At 41.8% G+C, this 15630-nt stretch overlaps 1 long non-coding RNA gene across 1 annotated transcript in view; it reads right to left on the bottom strand.

Moving 5' to 3' along the window:
- Window positions 1–15382, bottom strand: part of LOC121020493 (uncharacterized) — a 32803-nt gene extending 17421 nt beyond the window's left edge. The window contains exons 1-2 of the long non-coding RNA XR_005786158.1: window positions 15198–15382; window positions 13579–13655 (exon numbers count right to left, since the gene is read on the bottom strand). This is a non-coding gene — a long non-coding RNA (uncharacterized LOC121020493). The remainder of the gene's footprint in view (window positions 1–13578; window positions 13656–15197) is intronic.
- Between the last annotated feature and the right edge of the window lie 248 nt (window positions 15383–15630).

Below are 15630 nucleotides of genomic sequence, written 5' to 3'. Positions count from 1 at the left end.
GTATTAATAAAATAATTGTATGATAAATTTTTAATTTTGATAACTAAATTTAAATGTCTTTCTTTTAAATCTCTGTCTCTTCCTTTTATTTTTTTAAATTCAAAAACATTATTCTGAGAAGGGGTCCATAAATTTCATGAGTCTACCAGACAGGTGGTCTCAAAAAAGGTCAGGAAGCCCTCCAAGTTGGTAACCCTGGGCTGTAGTGTTAGAGCTGGATTAAAACCCAACTGTGTCTCTTAAGTTGCATGTACCTGGGGCTAAGTGCAGATTCCTCATTTGTTAAGTGGGGATAATAATAGTAACTAATGGCTAGGGATGTGGCAAAGATTAACATGTCAAGTTTTTAGCCCAAAACCTAGTGTTAGTATTAAGCCATATAGGCATATGAACTGTAAGTCACACAAGATAAAAGGCAGAGTGCTTGACAAACAATTGCTTGTCAAGCTGGGGTCTTAATTTGAAAACTGTGAAAGAAGGAATTGTCAGAAGAATAAGTTGACAAAATAGGCCAAGTCTGCTGGGCCAGTTAAAACAATGGGGTTTAATGTCCCTGATATTTGTCACTACATCTTTTGGGAACACAGTTATGAACCAATTAATTACAACAAAGAGTCTTCTTCATTGTAAGAGGGTATTCTTCAGAGTCCCTTTAAGGAATCTAAAAATAAGGAGGCACTTTAAGCTTGGTGTAATTGTAGTCCAGCCCCAACACCCATTGCTGATCAGTTATCTCCTTATAGGAGTGGGTCTGCCACGTGTCCCCGGTTGGGAGAAATTCACTGGAAATAAACTGGCAGAACAAAACTTGGAGCAACTAAATGATAAAACAACTAAAAAATCCAGGAAGCTGAGTAATAAATTAGAAAACTCTCAGACTCTGCCAGGAGGCCATTTCAGTGCCATGTTGTGATGTCCCAATTCATTTTTACCTTTTCCAATGGGTGAGAGCTCTTAGAGGTACAGTGGGTGATGGGAGGTAGGGATATCTTGTGACATTGTCAGAGACAGGACGTTTCTATTTTATCAACCATTTCATTGTGGCCTAGCTTGCTATGATTAAGAACAATTTCTATCAAGTCTTTCCTTACATGTTTGTTTGTTTGTTTATTTATTTATTTATTTATTTATTAAAAAAAATTTTTTTTCAACGTTTATTTATTTTTGGGACAGAGAGAGACAGAGCATGAACAGGGGAGGGGCAGAGAGAGAGGGAGACACAGAATCGGAAACAGGCTCCAGGCTCTGAGCCATCAGCCCAGAGCCCGACGCGGGGCTCGAACTCACGGACTGCGAGATCATGACCTGGCTGAAGTCGGACGCTTAACCGACTGCGCCACCCAGGCGCCCCTCCTTACATGTTTATATGCTAGACACTTTACATATCCCTCACAATACTCTCAGATACATGCATTATTACCTCTACACTCCTCCTTAACAGGTGAGAAAATAAAAGCTTAGAGATGGTGATTAGCCCATCTGAAGTCACACAGATTGCAAGAGTGAAGCTAGGATTAAAAAATGTACCATACTGTGTTGATTACTATAGCTTTGTAATATATTTTGAAATCTGATATTGTGATACCTCCAGCTTTGTTCTTCTTTCCCAAGATTGCTTTGGCTATTTGGGATCTTTTGTGGTTCCATACAAATTTTAGGACTACTTTTGTTCTAGTTCCGTGGAAAATGTTGGTATTTTGATAGGGATTGCATTAAATCTTTAGACTGATTTTGGTAGTATGGACATTTTAACAATATCGCTTCTTCCAATCCATGAGCACGGAATGTATTTCCATTTGTTTGTGTCATGTTCCTTTTCTTTCATCAATGTTTTATAGTTTCCAGAGTACAAGTCTTTCATTTTCTTGGTTACGTTTCTTCCTAGGTATTTTATTCTTTTTGGTGTAATTGTAAATGGGATTGTTTTCTCAATGTTCTGCTACTTCATTATTAGTACACAGAAATGCAATAGATTTATATACATTGGTTTTGTATCCTGTGGCTTTACGGAATTCATTTATCAGTTCTGCTAGCTTTTTGGTGGGGTCTCTAGGGTTTTCTGTATATAGTATCATATCATCTGCAAATAGTGAAAGTTTTATTTTTTTCCTTACCAATTTGGATGCCTTTTATTTCTTTTTCTTGTATGAATCCTCTGGCTATGACTTCCAGTTGTATGTTGAATAAAAGTGGTGAGAGTGGGTATCCTTGTCTTACTCCTGATCTTAGTGGAAAAGCTCTGTTTTTCACCATTGAGTATGATATTAGCTGTAGATTTTTCAACATGGTCCTTATTATGTTGAGATATGTTCCCTCTAAACCTACATTGTTGAGTTTTTACCACAAATGAATGTTGTACTTTTCCAAACGATTTTTCTGCATATATTGAGAGATCATATATGGTTTTTATCCTTTCTCTTGTTAATGTGATGTATCCCATCGATTTGTGAATAATGACCTACCTCTGCATCCTTAGAATAAATCCCACTTAATTATAGTGAATGCGTTTTTAATGTATTGTTGTCTGCAGTTTGCTAATATTTTGTTGAGGGTTTCTGAATCTATGTTCATTAGAAATACCGCTCTTTAGTTCTCTTTTTGTGTAGTGTCTTCACCCAGTTTTGGTATCAGGGTAAGATTGGCTTCATAGAATGAATTGGAAAGCTATCCTTCCCCTTCTTTTTTTCTTTGGAATAGTTTTGAGAATAGGTATTAACTCTTCTTTAAACATTTGGTAGGGGCGCCTGGGTGGCGCAGTCGGTTAAGCGTCCGGCTTCAGCCAGGTCACGATCTCGCAGTCCGTGAGTTCAAGCCCCGCGTCAGGCTCTGGGCTGATGGCTCAGAGCCTGGAGCCTGTTTCCGATTCTGTGTCTCCCTCTCTCTCTGCCCCTCCCCCGTTCATGCTCTGTCTCTCTCTGTCCCCCAAAAAATAAATAAATGTTGAAAAAAAAATTTAAAAAAAAATAAACATTTGGTAGAATTCACCTGTGAAGCCATGTGGCCTGGGACTTCTGCTTGTCGGGAGTTTTTTGAATCCTGATTCAATTTCATCGCTGGTAACTGGTCTGTTCAAACTTTCTATTTCTTCCTCATTTTGGGGAGGTTGTATGTTTCTAGGAATCTATACATTTTTTCTAAATTGTCAAATTTGCTGGAATACACTTTTTAATAATATTCTCTTGTAATTCTTTGTATTCCTGAGGTATCTGTTTTTATTTCCCTTCTTTCATACCTGATTTTATTTGAATCTTTCTTTTAAATGAGTCTAGCTAAAGGCTTATCAATTTTGTTGATCTTTTCAAAGAACCAGTTCCTGGTTTCACTGATCTGTTCAATTGTTTTTTTTAGTTTCTATTTCACTTATTTCTGCTCTAATCTTTGTATTTCCTTCCTTCAACCAGTTTGGCATTTTGTTTGTTCTTTTTCCAGCTCCTTTAGGTGTAAGGTTAGGTTGGAAGTTTTCTTGCTTATTGAAGTAGGCCTGTATTGCTAGAAAATTGCCTCCTAAAACAGCTATTGCTGCATCCCAAAGATTTTGGCCTATTTTCATTTTTCAATTGTCTCCATGTATTTTTTGATTTCCTCTTTGATTCCTTAGTTACCTCATTCACTGTTCAGTGACATGTTATTTAACCTCCATGTGTTTGTTGTTTCTGGATTTTTTCTTGTGGTTGATTTCTAGTTCCATAGTATTGTGGTTGGAAAGGATGTATGATATTTCAAATTTTTTGAATTTTTTGAAACTTGTTTTATGGCCTAACATGTGATCTATTCTGGAGAATGTTCCATGTGCACTTGAAAAGAATGGGTATTCTGCTGTTTTAGAATGGAATGCTCTGAATACGTTTTTTAGAGCCATCTAGTCCAATATGTTATTCAAATCCACTGTTTCCTTGTTGATTTCCTGTTTGGAGGATCTATCCATTGGTGTAAGTGGGGTGTTAAAGTCCCTTACTATTATTTTATTACTATTCATTACTTTCTTTATGTTTGCTATTAGCTGCTTTATATATTTGGGTGTTCCCATTGGGTACATAAATATTTACAATTCTTATTGGACTGTTCCTTTCATGATTATGTAGTGTCTTTCTTTGTCTCTTTATCTAAGTATTGCTATCCAGTTTTTTTTTTTTTGCTTTAATTTGCATGATAAATGTTTTTCCATCCCTTCACTTTAAATCTGTATGTGCCTTTAGGTCTGAAGAGAGTCTCTTGTAGGTAGCATATAAATGGGTCTTGCTTTTTTTTTTTTAAGTTTATTTCTGAGAGAGAGAGAGAGAGAGAGAGAGAGAGAGACACGGAGGAGAGAACGAGTGGGGGAGGGGTAGAGTGGGGGGACAGAGGATCCAAAGCAGGCCTCATGCTGACAGCACAAAGCCCATTGCAGGACTTGAACCCACTAACTGCGAGATCATGACCTAAGACAAAGTCGGATGCTTAACTGACTGAGCCACCCAGGTACCCTAGGTCTTGCTTTTTTATCCATTAAGTCACCCTATGTCTTTGGACTGGAGTATTTGGTCTATTCACATTCAATGTAATTATTGATAGATATGTACCTATTGCCATTTTGTTACTTGTTTTACACGTGTTTTTGTAGTTCTTCTCTATTCCCTTCTTGCTCTCTTCTCTCATAGTTTTCTGGCTTTCTTTAGTGATATACTTGAATTCTTTTTAATTTTTTGCATATCTATTACCATTTGTTTTGATTTGTGGTTACCATTAGGTTTATGTATAACATCTTGTGCATAGAACAGTCTATATTAACTTGATGGTTACTTAACTTTGAACCCATTCAAAAAGCACTAAATTCTTACTCCTACTCCCCACCCTCCATCACATTTTAGGTGTAGAGTGTCATAGTTTGTACCTTTTTATTTTGTGAATCCCTTGACTGATATTTACAGATATACCTAATTTTATTGTTTTTGTGCTCCCTACTTTTGTTACACCTGCTTATGGTCTTTCCTTTCCACTTAAAGGATTTCCTTTAACATGTCTTAAAATGCTGGTTTAGTGGTGATGAATTCCATAAGCCTTTTCTGGGACACTCTTTGTCTCTCCTATTCTGAATGATAGCCTTGATGAATAGCCTATTCTTGGTTGCAGAGGGTTTGTTTGCTTGCTTTTTTTAGCACTTTGAATACATCATCCCATTCCCTTCTGGCCTGTAAAGTTTCTGCTGAAAAATCAGCTGGTAGGTAGCCTTATGGGGTTTCCCTAGTATTAACTTTTCTTTTCTCTTGTTGCTTTTAAAATCTCTCTTTATCGCTACTTTCTGCCATTTTAATTATTATGTGTCTTAATGTGGACTTCCTTGGGTTGATTTTGTTGGGGGCTCTCTGTGCCTCATGGATCTGGATTTCTGTTTCCTAGATTCAGGAAGTTTTCAGCTATCATTTATTCAAATAAATTTTCTGCCCCCTTTCTCTCTTCTCCTTTTGGGGTCCCTCTAATGTGAATGTTGTTATGCTTACTGTCATTGTTGAGCTCCCTAAGTCTATTTTCATTTTTTATTATTCTTTTTTTCTCTTCTCCCATTCAACCTGATTGCTTTCCGCTACTCTGTCCTCTAGGTCACTGATCGATTCTGCTTTCTGTGGTCTACTATTTATTCCCTCTTGTATATTTTTAATTTCAGTTCTTGAATTCTTCGCCTCTGATTGGTTCTTTTTCATGTTTTCTGTCTCTTTGTTGAAGGTGTCACTGAGGTCCCTCCACTCTTTTCTCAAATCCAGTGAATATCTTTATGACAATTACTTTATATTCTCTATCAAAAGACTGCCTAACTCTTAAGTGTTTTATATCTGTGTTACATGACCAGAAGTTAGATTTACCAGTATAGGAATTTAGCTAGAACAAAACAAAACCTGAAAATATTTGTGACTTTTGGACTAATGGACAAAGCTCATCTTCAAAGTCAATCATCTTTCCTGAAAGGAGAGGGGCATCCCTTCTTTTTGAAGCTAAGCTTTCAGTGTTTTTCAGGTTTCCTTTTGGCTGGTAAATTTGGCCAGAATAATACATACGTTCTGTCCCTTTCTGCCTCCACGTTGAACTAAAGAACAAGGTAATGTGTTTGAAAGGTGTGGTGATAGAGGATGAAGCTCTGTTGTTGCCTCCTGGGATGCTCCTTTCCATCTCCTGCAGAGCTGGGGGAAGAGCAGTACTAGGGAAAGTCAAGTTAGTATACAGCTGTCATTATGTGAAAGAGAAGAGAGAGAGAGAGATGGATTAGAGGTCACTCTAATCCATTCTATCCACCTCTGTGACTAAACATTTGTCATAAGCACACATCAATAATCTTTAAAGCTAGGACAGATTGTGGAGATGATCCAGTTAAAGTTCCTCATTTTACCTCTGAGGAAACAGAGACCCAACAAAGCTTCCAACAGTCATGTGGGTGGCTCCTGGCAGAGTTCAGGATCCACCATGCTTCCTACTCCACTTTGATTTGATTCCCATGTATTTTGTCACGTGTCATTAGAGTGCATTCGAGACTGCCAGGCACTAGTCAAGAGGCCAGAGCTGAAGTAGCTCCATCTCTGCCTTCAAGGGGCTTCTGAGCCGGTGAAAATTATAGACCTGTTTCTTGATCAACTTCTGATGCTTTAGCAATCATGCATTAGGAACTGCCTCTGGGATCGGGATCTGGGAGGAAGCAGCTGTGGGCTGAGAGAGAAGCTGACGGCAATGCAGGCCTCTCAGCAGCCTCAGCCTACCAGTGGACTGCTGGAGCTAGAACGGCCATTTAGAACTGTCTCAGGTTGTGCTGAGACGACCTGGTCTTTATTCTCCCACATCAGCCAGCGCGGCATGTGGGTAGGGGAGTGACCTTAGTCAAGGGGGTTGTCCACAGCCAACGAATCCCTGCCTTCCTTCACGGAAGGGGGTCTGGGCAGCACACCACTGCCTATGCACCACATCCTATGAAGATGAGCTCTCTCTTGTGTGGCTTTCCTGCCTTGCGAGACATGGAGAATGTTAACCAGTTCCTCTGAATTCTTTTATTAGCAGTCCTAGGGAAGGCAGAGAGAATTTGTAAGGAGGGTTTACAATTGTTTCCAAGGGCGAGGGAGTTATCTATGTTCTCAGTTTAAGAGCAACTCCAAGTTCTATGCAAATTAATCAGGTGAGAAGGACAGGATGCAGGCAGGCTTCACACAACCCTGTCAAAAGAACTTGAGCAAAGGTTGAGATCGACCGACAGGGTAAAATGTATAAAAGGCACAAGTTCTGAGAGATGTGAAATCCATAAAGTTCCACAGGAATGACCTTGTCCCAATATCCGTAAGATTATGAGAGCCAAGAAGGGCATATGTAGCTTAGGCTTTCGGGGTCCAGCTTCACACACAGAAGTTAGTTAAGTGGGAGAATGCAAAGGGCAGCACCTTCTTACAAAGGAAAAGTTTTTAAGAGTAGGGGAGGGAGGCGCTGGGTTCTCTACATTCTCCCTTAGAAAGGAAACTCAGAACATTTTAGGCTCTGGAGATATTACTGATGAAACATAGCCATTATCTTTGTTTTAAATCAAGTGAGGAGGCCAAGACTTGTCCCAATGACTGTCGTCTTCTACGAAACTCATCTCCTTATACTGACATGAAGAAGGAAACAGAATTCTCCTCACGGTATTACAGGCAAGGAGAGAGTGAGTGTTGGGATTCTCCAAAGAGGCTACTTAAATAACACTCGAGTGAGGCCCACAGAGCCATTAGAGAGGATGGAAGTTTCCCTTCTGGTAAAACAAATGTGCTCATCAGATCTGCTTTGCCAAGTATTTATCTGAATCTCCATTTCAAGGCCGAGAAATCAATAATTTACCAGAGGAAAGACAAAGAATTAACTAAACAATTAAACTAAATTTAAGCCACCTTACAAAAGAAAATACCACAGACTAGCTTGTGCAAGGACAGCTAGGATCTGTTTTAGAACTTGTCAATTTTGTCTTTTGATGATCACTTCTGGCCAACAAATCTACCTAGTACATCAGCTTGGTATCTGTACCTTGGAGAGGAAATTCAAAGAGGACTGAAGAGAAAAACAATAGAGTAAGTCCTGCCAACTAAATGAATTGGCACCTGTCAAAACATAAATTTGCATGAAATGGCAGAAGAACATCTGATATACGGGGCCTGTCAACAAACATCTCAGTAACAGTGCTTTTCTCAGCAACTTCCGTGCTTAGGTTTACACTTAAAATACACGTATCTAGAAACTCAGGAGAGAGGAGGGTTGACTTAGCACTGCCACTGGTGTTTCTCACATTTGAGCTCCGGTTCATGACACTAGTGGTGCTGCCTTCGTGTCATCCCAAACAGACAGAGATGCCTGTTTGTCATCCCAAACAGAAAAGAGAAGCATACCTCCTGCTTTGCAGCCCACCCAGAATTACGGGTTTGCATCAAAAGCAAAGAAAGGCCAAGCCACTGATCTCATTTAGAGGCACAACAGAGTCTCAAAGCCTTTGAGAATGGAAAAGTACGCTACGGCGTGGGAGAGAATTTCTGTGCGGAACATTATTGCGATGTCTCCATTCCCAAATCCATATGAACTCTTCTGGGGAGGGAAAAAAAAAAAGAGAGAACATGATCTAGCCAGACCTCCAGGGAACTTGGTGGTATCGGTGCCACCCTAGGTTTTAGACTTTACTTAGCCAGACGGACAGAAAGATGCTAAGGCATGGAGACCCGGCCCAGGGCTGAAACAGGGTCCACCTTATGCCACATATGGCACAAACTGGATCAAACGAAAGAAGATTTATGGAGCCCACACATCTTCCCTGTCAAGAGAAGAAGGCAGTATTATGGGAAGTGCAGTGAATCCTGGAAATCTCACTGAGTGAGGTTTGCAGATTTGTGGGTATGAGGGTTAGAGGCATGTGCAGGTTCGGGAAATTATCACACAGTCCTCTGCTTCCTGTTCCCATTTCCCACATAACGCCCTTTATAAACGGAGTACCATGAGATGGTTTTATCTCCGTTCTAGATCTTCTGTGATGGACCCTCCAGATTTCCCTTTGAGAAACTTACTAAGCTAATCACATTGCAATGCTCAAGAGACTCTTCTGCTCCTATCTTTGTATTTCTTTCCTCCATTCACTTTGGTTCACTTAGTGAACCTATCCTAAATAATCCCCCGCCCTCCGCTTAGGGGTTTGATAATGCAGTAGAATAACTGTAGAGCCACTTGGATCATCACGAAGAGAATAAAGGTAGCTAAGTCTGTAACTAACACACTCACATACACACACGCAGGCACACGCTGGTTCCCTGCCGCATCCACACAGCAGTTTTTATCTGTTGGGTCTGCCGTTACTGTCAACCCTCTGTTCTTTCCACTGAATGCACGTGGTGAAACCTCCCTCCCACGTTTGCAGGGGAGGCTCCTGGACACTAAGATCGCTGTGTCACTTCTGGCTTCTCTGCCGCATGCTCTCCCGAACGTGCCGGCTTCTTTCTCCACAGAATAAACACATGGGCAGTTAAAGGTCTAGTAAGGGCTTTATAAGCAGGGGGAGATGGCCTTCAAGACTAATCGCCTTGAAGAGAGCCATTTTCGGGACAGTTAACACTACCGCCATTTGCTGCTAAATAAGCTCAAAGAACCTGACTGGAACTGAAACAGGCTGGCTGGCTGAACTCGGTATTTTTCGAGAGCCAGGCTTTTCAGTCTAACACTGGTATTTCCTGCTTCAGTTGTAATGAAATATAGTGGTGCATAGTAACGCTGAGCCCACCAAAACAGGGCGTCCAGACACATACCCAGTGAGCTACTGCCTCTAAGAGGTATGACATCTCCTTGTTCCAGCCGTCTGCACCCACTGAAGAGTTTTAAAAAGCACAGCCTCAAGACTTTTCTATCTACACTTACCAAGTGGCAGATAAGTGCCGTTAAATATTAACTATTTTAGTTGTTAGCAGTGGAAGTATTCTTAAACCTGTGGAATATCACTAGAAAAGCAGATGGGGGGTGCCTGTGACTCAGCAGGTTGAACGTCTGACTTTGGCTCAGGTCAAGATCTCGTGGTCTATGACTCTGAGCCCCGCATCAGGTTCTGTACTGACAGCTCAGAGCCTGGAGCCTGTTTCAGATTCTGTGTCTCCCTCTCTCTCTGCCCCTTCCCTGCTCACGCGCGTGCGCACGCTCTCTTTCTCAAAAATAAATAAACATCTTTTAAAAAAAGCAGTTTGAGGGGCGCCTGGGTGGCTCAGTCAGTTAAGCGTCCGACTTCAGCTCAGGTCACGATCTCACGGTCTGTGAGTTCGAGCCCCGCGTCGGGCTCTGGGGTGACGGCTCAGAGCCTGGAGCCTGCTTCGGATTGTGTGTCTCCCTCTCTCTCTGCCCCTCCCCCGTTCATGCTCTGTCTCTGTCTCAAAAATAAAATAAAAACGTTAAAAAAAAATTAAAAAAAAAAAAAAAGCAGTTTGAGCTGTTCTGGTCGAAATTGGGGAAGAGCTGGCCTCCCCCGACCTCCAGAGAACCTTTAGGAAAGTTCTATGGAACTCTTCAGTGGAAGCAGCTTGAAAACCTTGATCTTGTTTAGAATATCGACCCAGTTTTCCAGCCAGGGCTCTCTCTGGCTCACGGAGGTGTTTTTCGTTTGGCTCTTCAATGTTTTAAACATTGCTGTACTCATTTCCAACACCAGAGTCAATAAATTTGTGTATAAAGTCACGGACGTCAGGCTCCTCTTAAAAACTCAGAAGGTGAGGACAGACGGTGCCTGCAATCTCTCAAGGCCATAGTGAACTGAGGTGGTTGTGACTCACTACTGCCTTTCACCAGGTCTGGACACTCCTGTAGGTGGCTGCCTGCCCCCACTGGGCTTGTGGCCCCTGAAGCACTGATTGGGCCTACCTCATTTTATGGTTGAGGCAACAGTAATGCCCTCGCTGGGTCACGGCGGCGGCAGGATGGGAACCTGGATTTCCTAAGTGCGGGCTCAGCGTTGTTTTCTCTAGCCCACACTGGCATTTTTCAAACTGGGGTTCTGAGGAAGTGATCTTCAGAACCCGCGAGAGTGCTTTTCCTCAAGAACGTGTCTCTACTGTTTGGACATTTGAGAAATCCCCCATGGAACTGAGCTACAGTGGCATGTCTGAGGGTTCAGAGCCATAGATGTTTTCAGTTGTTTCTGTTCTGTTGTCAGTCTTAGGAAAGCGGGACTATCACGGCAGATCCCATTAGGGTGCAATTTGGGATATGCTGTTAGCCAGGTATGTCCCCTAAAATGTGACAGGTAGACACAGACAAAACCTATTAGGCAGGGAGTGGTTCTGATTCCTCCAAGTCAGCCTCACCATGGGACCTACAATTAGAGGTACAGAAGCAAAGGGTAACAGGAGAGCCCAAGGTGATGGCACCAGTGATGCCGGGGAAAGAGTACCTTTATCCTCAATTTCTAATATTGACTTTAACCCATTAATTACACCGGGAAGTCTCTCAGCGTAGTAGGCATGGCTGCCAGATGGCTTGGGTTCAAATTCCAAGGCCACCGTTTACTATGATGCTTTGGCAAGATATTTAAGCTCTCTGTGCCTCAGTGTAATCATCTGTAAAATGGGCATAACAGTATTTAGCGTGTGAGATTACTGTGAAAATTAAACGAGATAAGCACCTAAAACTCAATGCCTAGCACGTGATGAATACTGAGAAATGTTTGCCATTATTAGCACAGCAGGTTTGTAGTTTATAAACCACTCTCGTTTCCTTCTAGTTCTTCCGTATAACGCGGCTGTGAGAGAAGCCAGAAGAACAATACCCGTCTTGATACACAGGAAATCTGAGGAGGTGAGTCACGTAAGTCACCCAGAGTCATGTGGGGAGTAAGGGAGAAAGCTAGTGCTTGGGTCCAGGTTTTCTGCCTCAAGATCCTATGTTCCCTCAACCACCCACAATGCCTTGGGAACCTCTAGGCAGTAGGAATGCTTTTCAAGGACTCTTCTCAAAGGTAGGGGTCGGTGAGACAAGAAGACTGAAAGAGTCCAGAAGAATCTGCTTTTTGCTCCTTCTCCTGCCTCTATGCTTGCTGGGCTCTGCACCCCCACTTTCCACATGGCTCAGAGTGCAGAGACAGTACGTCCTTCTTGTAAGGGACGAGAAGTTGATGATTTCCTTGGAGTCTTCCAGCACAAGAGAGGGAACACTGAAGGAAGGACTGGGAAGAATGATGGGATGAGGCCGTCGTGCGCATATTCCAGACCACCGGTGCTAGACAGCTGGACGCCAAGACCCCTGGCTCTAAGGAATAAGTGACTTATGGAGGACACCTGGACCTCTGTCCTTGTTCTAACTGGTTCCTGGATGCCCAAGAGGACGCACAGGCCAGACCACAACCCTCAATAAAAACCCGAGACCCCAAGCAAAGATGAGACTGTCACTTCTTTCCGTTCTGTCTCCCAGACACTGTCTGTATCTGTGATGTCTCTATAGCTTCGATAAGCTCTGCTCTCACTTCCAATTGGTTTGTGATTGATTTCTATCCTGCGTGTAGCCAAGGACCTTCTTGGCTGGTCCTGCGAGACCCCCTCAGGGTCCTTAGACTCGACCTGCCTGCACCATCCACATATGTCAACACATATGGTGGGATCAGATCACTTAAAAGTTAGGCCTTCCAAGGGAACTAGCAGAAGCAGTTGGAAAAAACAGAGAGGATTTATACAGAGAAATGAAAACCAGCAGCACACTGAGGAAAGTCCTTGTTGGAAATTAAAAATACGCTGAAGGGGATGGTGCTCCCATGATGGGCAGCTCTCAGGTGACAACAGCAGCTTCCACGTGGTACTAACGGGCCCTCTCAGGGCACTCTGATCAATTTCTGAGCTTGGCCAGCTGCTCCCATCCAGGGTAGAGACGGTGCGGTACAGGGGCTGGGCAGGGGACTGGAGCAGGAGGGGAAGAGGCCCCTGACACCGAGCTAGATACTCTGCACATTGCTAGTGAAAGAGTTTAACTAAGGCAGCAGCCAACATTTCCCAGGCAAGGAGACTTGTCAGATTATGGGCTTTCCATTGGTGAAAGCCTCAGGATGCTTTTTATGGTGTTTCTTTAATTACTGCTTTGGATTCTAGAAATTTTATGTTGGAGCTAGGCATGCAGCAAGCTCACTGGAAAAAAATCTTGAGTAGTCTGTTTTAGATTCTAGGTTGGTCCTAGAGGCAGTTATAGGAAATTGGCACTGGCCTGGTTGGCATATTTTCAGTTTTATTACCACCTGAAATAGGCCCACAGTTTTATTTCTTTTAAGGGCAATATGGGGAAAAGGCCAGTCTCTTTATGTTGCTTTCGGTACTGAGGGCTTTTGCTTCTCCCGTTGCGTTTTCAGGCCCCTCCATGCTTATTGTCCACGTGCCCCACCCACTCACCCCTATTTTACCCACATACTAGGTCTGGGTGAGGTGGGTCAGGCCCAGGTAACAGCCGCAGTAAACAGTTTCCCGAAATAACTCGAAATAGTTTAAGACATAGTTTAATGAGTTTCCTTTCCATGCACCTGTTTTCTGTTCTCTGACAGAGAAATTGTCCCTTTAGTAGAACATGGTCAAGAATGTTGGAGAAATAATTTTTGCATCTCCTTACCTTGAAGACATCCTGCCATCATCACCCTTCCCAGGTGCAGTACACTAAGCTCCACTCTCCATGTTTATGTTCTTTTCCTGTAGGATTGCCAGATAAAATACAGGAAGCCTAGGTAAATTTGAACTTCCAAGAAATAAGAATAATTTTTAAACATAAGTATGTCCCAGCTATTGCATGGGACACAGTCATACTAAAACAAACAAACAAACACACAAACAAAAAAACCATATTCACTGCATATCTGAAATTCAAATTTAACTATGTACCCTGCATTAAGTTTTGCTAAATTTAACAACCCTATTTCCCTGGGAAAGAGCCTACTGAAGAGAAAAGAGAAGAATATTGGCAGTTAAAGTTTTTTTTAAAAAATTGGACAATATAATAGATGTATTAAAGATAATTTTTCAAGGAAAGAGAAAACAGTGCATTAAACTGACCGTTTCAAATACACGCAGCCTTCATCTTTAGATCTGCTCTTCAAGTTCTTGCCCTGGCAATTTTTCTTGTTATGTAAAAGTATGTGAAATTGGAATAAAGTTTGTTGTTTAGTGAATAGCATTGTACTAATGTTAATCTCCTGGTTTTGATGGAGAATTTTATGCTACAGTCTCATAATTTGTTCACATTAAAGAAAGTTCTGGATCAATGGCAGCATGTGAACTTTCTATACTATTTTTGAAAGACTTTTTAAAATGTGTATTTATTTTGAGAGAGAGAGAAGCAGAGAAAAAGGGAGAAAGGGAGGGAGGGAGGGAGAGGGAGGGAGAGGGAGGGAAAGGGAGGGAGAGGGAGGGAGAGAGGGAGAGGGAGGGATAGAGGGAGAGGGAGGGAGGGAGAGAGAGAATCTCAAGCAGGCTCTACACTGTCAGCAAAGAGCCCAACATGGGGCTGGAACTCATGAACTGTGAGATCGTGACCCGAGCGGGGAACAAAAGTCAGTTGCTCAACTGACTGAGCCACCCAGGTGCTCCTATTTTTTAAAGACTTTTAAGTCTCAAGTTATTTCAAAGTAAAAAATAAAAACAAAATGACAACAACAAAATAAAAGCAAAGTCACAGCCCTCCCTACCTCTAAGGGACCATTTCATAGTTGTTACCAGTTCACTGCCACTTTCCACCACAATGCTCCATGAGACACTGACTCTCAACCTTAGCAGCCCGGGGAAACTAGAGAGTGGCTAACACATCAGAGTGCTCAGAAAATGTTTTTGTGTATATTTGTTTGTTGTACTAGTTTACTCCTTAGATGCCATGTCCTATTTTAAGTTACATTATTTGGTTAATGAATGATTCTTTGGTGACAGGATGGTAGACGACCCCCACCCCCCCCCCTTTTTTTTTTTTACCTATCTCAGGGTGGGACACAAGAACACTGCGAGCTCTGATTTCATTTTCCTAATCAGATCCAACTCCATTATTAGTTTTACACCCGAAAGCAATGCCAGTTAGCGTTTATTAATGCCCACTCAGAATCATATTCAAAAACAGGAAATGTGCATCTGCTTCTATTGAGGCATTCTTTAGACACTGTCTTACAAAGTGTGTGTATACACACACACACACACACACACACGCATATATAAAAGCCACTCATCTGAGAAAGCGCATACTGTACTTACATGTGCTGACCTAGTCAGCATGAATGGAGCCAAAAGTTCCCACCAAGACTCAAATCAATGTCACAAGCAGAAATGATACTGGTGTTCACATTCTTCCAACATCCTGAAGAATCTCTCTCTTGATCCTGATCTCTGAATAGCAACTTCTCCAGCTCTTATTTCTTATGGAAACAATATGGTAGACACTGCTTCTAAGAAACAAAAGTGTATTTTCACCTTTACCAAGGAAAATGATCTTGATTTATTAAAATTACCTTGTACAGTCAAAAAACCCCCCAATACCATGACAATGATACTTCGTACTGACAAATTCATTTTTAAAGGATTAGCTCTATTTTACCCTCCTTAACTTCTACAATCTTCTTATTTAAAGCTATGATAATAATAGCTGTAGTAGCAGCCGCAAAGATTTATTGAGTACTTACTACATGTC

This window comes from Herpailurus yagouaroundi, unplaced genomic scaffold (assembly GCF_014898765.1).
Source record: "Herpailurus yagouaroundi ecotype Mexico unplaced genomic scaffold, PumYag 250, whole genome shotgun sequence".
NCBI classification, from domain to species: domain Eukaryota; kingdom Metazoa; phylum Chordata; class Mammalia; order Carnivora; family Felidae; genus Herpailurus; species Herpailurus yagouaroundi.
Note: the sequence above shows the minus strand (reverse complement) of the source record. Positions and strands in the feature narration are given on the sequence as shown.